Raw genomic sequence first — 4119 nt, forward strand, 5'->3', positions numbered from 1 at the left:
ATTTATAAAAGTGATATGGATAAGTCAGAAGGGCTAACTAGGTGATGACAAGGCCGTGAAGTCTCCTTACGTTGCTTCAGCCTGAAGAGGGAGATCTGTCTGTCCAGTGTCACACTTTTGTATGTGAGGAGCAGGAAACAGCAGGGAGATGAAAGGGAAGTGCTGGGAGCTACAAGTCTGTGGTGCAAAGATGAAAACACCTGTGGCAGGGACAGAACGTGGACAGAGAGGAGAGAGGCCTGGTGCTCGGCTCTGCCCCGTGCCTGGGCACAGAAACAGTGGTGCAGCGTTAGTGTGCAGAGGATGTAAGAAAAACAGATCTCCCAGAAACAGACTCACAGACACAGAGAACAGACTTGTGGTTGCCAAAGGGGAGGGGGAGTGGGGAAGAAATGGATTGGGAGTTTGGGATTAGCAGATGCAAACTATTATATATAGAATGGATAAACAACAAGGTCCTACTGTAGAGCACAGGGAACTATATTTGATATCCTGTGATAAACCATAGTGGAAAAGAATATGGAAAGGAATATATACATGTATAACTGAATCACTTTGCTGTAAAGCTGAAATTAGCACAGCATTATAAATCAACTATACTTCAATAAAATAAATTTTTTGTTTGTTTATTTTTTTTGTTACTCGTTTTCAAATATCTTTATTCACAAACCTGTTATTATCGGTCAGTTCAAATGCCATATGTATGATAAAATAGATTATAAGAAGTATCATATTTACAATGAAATCATTACTTTATATAGCTGAATCAACTGATGGGCTACCTCCTGCAATAATAACTTAATGGGTCCAATTCTACCTTTCGAATGGACCAATTTTACGATTCTCCTAGAAAGTTTTGAGTTGGGTATAGTTTCTTGGTGCTTCTTTCTGTGATCCAAGGCTTAAGAGAAAATCCCTGGAAACCAGCAACTGGAACCGGGCCTCTCCAGGACTGAGGAGAGACAGGAGTGAGAAAAAAAGACATCCTGTCACATCTTAAAGTCCCACAACTGCTATGCTTTGCAAGAGGAGGAAAGAATCAGTCCCAAGAATTATACTGAACATTTCTCAAACATCAATATCAAGGATGAATCTCTAAAACAAGTTTGCAGATAGAAGCTCTCCAGCTAGTCATGAACTAAAATGCATATGCAATACAGTCAAGGATGCTGTGCTTACAGAACCACATACATCTTATTTATCTCTAATTTTAAAATAATTCATTGCCTTATTGGGTATGCAAGTGAGCATTGGAGAAAGTCGTGCATCTGCGATACTGGCTGGCGCTAAGGATTTCAGTGCTTCCAGAAGATGGGGGCTAGAGAACTTAACCAGGCACTGGAGGGGTTCTTCTCTCTCAGCCAGGATGCCCCCATTTAGTCACTTTTGAATTTCGTTTCAAGCTTGTATTGTGCAAATTCTAGTCTTGGTTGTGGATGGTCTCCAAAAATTTCTTGAGTCACTCTCTGGACTCTCTCTTTTTCTATTTTGCTTTCATGAATGATCCTTGAATCCATATTTATATCTAGCTCAAGGCTTCTTTCTTGTAGAGGTGTAGTAGAGTTGAGTTTCAAAGGTCTGATTATACTGTTTAAAAGCATTAGCCTTAAAAGCGTCCAGACACTGCCTTCTGAGGTCCATTTTCACAGTCTGATGGTGTTTGCTAGCAATTGTCAGTGCCTGACCCAGAAGGGGTAGATTGCTTTTCAGTTGGGAGGAAGAAGTGAAGGCATATGGAGTTTGGGAATAATACATCACGTAAGCAGGTTTGTACTGGTTTGGCTTTCTATACTGTGTTCCTCAGGCAATTCGAATCCATACTGCATTCTCCTCGGCACCTCTGAAGCTGACTGTCACATTTTTTAATGCTCTCTTAAGAATTTTTCTTAAGAATTTTGAATTGTTCCATATCAAAAAGGTCAATGTCTTCACCTGGTCCTTTACTCATCTGAAAAACATCCCAAACTTTCTGATGCCGATGAAATTGAGTATAAATGATGTCTAAAACGGCTGCATCATTGAGACTTGCACGATTCTCCTCACAAGGCAGAACCAAGTCCTGAACAAGAGATTCCTTTCTATGCCGGAAGTTTTCAGTCTGCAGTTGATTTTCAGACAAAAAATTCCAGGTTTTAGTATTGTCATCATTTCAGTCATTGGGATTTTCAAGATGGTCCTCCTGAAAAACTCGGAAACAGTTTCATCCATCTCTTTGGCACTTGGGACTTGCGGCAGTCGCGAAAAGAGTCGCTTCAGAGGCGTGGAACCAGGCTTCTTCAAGGCTCCCGCCACACTTGGGGGCCCGATGCCATGCCCCCAGGGGTTCTCTTACCGTCCCACATCGCCGGCCGGCTCTCTCCTCATCAGCTGCTCCCCAATAAAATAAATTTTAAAAAAAGAATAGAAAAGCAGATCTCCAAGGCCATGACTTTGATGAGTGGCTGGCATATAATGTTGATAAGGATGGTCTGAGGTAGACTAAACAAGAGAACACCTGAACTTGGCAGAAAGAATAACTGTGGGTGGGATTATTGATTTATTTTCAGTATTTAGCAGATATACTGGATCTCTTTTATCTTTTAATTTTTATTTTATTTTTAACGTCTTTATTGGAGTATAATTGCTTTACAATGGTGGGTTAGTTTCTGCTTTATAACAAAGTGAATCAGCTATACATATACATATATCCCCATATCTCCTCCCTCTTGCGTCTCTCTCCCACCCTCCCTATCCCACCCCTCTAAGTGGTCACAAAGCACCGAGCTGATCTCCCTGTGCTATGTGGCTGCTTCCCACTAGCTACCTATTTTACGTTTGGTAGTGTATATATGTCCATGCCACTCTCTCACTTCGTCCCAGCTTACCCTTCCCCCCTCCGTGTCCTCAAGTCCATTCTCTACGTCTGCGTCTTTATACCTGTCCTGCCCCTAGGTTCTTCAGAACCTTTTTTTTTTTTTTAGATGCCATATATATGTGTTAGCATACGGTATTTGTTTTTCTCTTTCTGACTTACTTCACTCTGTATGACAGACTCTAGGTTCATCCACCTCACTACAAATAATTCAATTTCATTTCTTTTTATGGCTGAGTAATATTCCATTGTATATCTGTTCCACATCTTCTTTATCCATTCATCTGTCGATGGACACTTAGGTTGCTTCCATGTCCTGGCTATTGTAAATAGAGCTGCAATGAACATTGTGGTACATGACTCTTTTTGAATTATGGTTTTCTCAGGGTATATGCCCAGTAGTGGGATTGCTGGGTCATATGGTAGTTATATTTTTAGTTTTTTAAGGAACCTCCATACTGTTCTCCATAGTGGCTGTATCAATTTACCTTCCCACCAACAGTGCAAGAGGGTTCCCTTTTCTCCACACCCTCTCCAACATTTATTGTTTGTAGACTTTTTGATGATGGCCATTCTGACTGGTGTGAGGTGATACCTCATTGTAGTTTTGAGCTGCATTTCTCTAATGATTAGTGATGTTGAGCATCCTTTCACGTGTTTGTTGGCAGTCTGTATTTCTTCTTGTGAGAAATGTCTATTTAGATATTCTGCCCACTTTGGGATTGGGTTGTCTGCTTTTTCGATATTGACCTGCATGAGCTGCTTGTAAATTTTGGAGATTAATCCTTTGTCAGTTGCTTCATTTGCAAATATTTTCTCCCATTCTGAGGGTTGTCTTTTCGTCTTGTTTATAGTCTCCTTTGCTGTGCAAAAGGTTTTAAGTTTCACTAGGTCCCATTTGTTTATTTTTGTTTTTATTTCCCTTTCTCTAGGAAGTGGGTCAAAAGGATCTTGCTGTGATGTATGTCATAGAGTGTTCTGCCTATGTTTTCCTCTAAGAGTTTTTAATGTCTGGCCTTACATTTAGGTCTTTAATCCATTTTGAGTTTATTTTTGTGTATGGTATTAGGGAGTGTTCTAATTTCATTCTTTTACATGTAGCTGTCCAGTTTTCCCAGCACCACTTATTGAAAAGGCTGTCTTTTCTCCATTGTATATTCTTGCCTCCTTTATCAAAAATAAGGGGACCATATGTGTGTGGGTTTATCTCTGGGCTTTCTACCCTGTTCCATTGATCTATGTTTCTGTTTATGTGCCCGTACCATACT

The 4119-nt window shown here is 40.4% G+C and overlaps 1 pseudogene; it reads right to left on the bottom strand.

Moving 5' to 3' along the window:
- Positions 1 to 1194: 1194 nt before the first annotated feature.
- On the bottom strand, positions 1195 to 2208 carry LOC115851528 (centromere protein N pseudogene; annotated as a pseudogene).
- Positions 2209 to 4119: the final 1911 nt, after the last annotated feature.

The sequence above is a fragment of the Globicephala melas genome, chromosome 7, assembly GCF_963455315.2.
Source record: "Globicephala melas chromosome 7, mGloMel1.2, whole genome shotgun sequence".
In the NCBI taxonomy this organism is placed as follows: Eukaryota; Metazoa; Chordata; class Mammalia; order Artiodactyla; family Delphinidae; genus Globicephala; species Globicephala melas.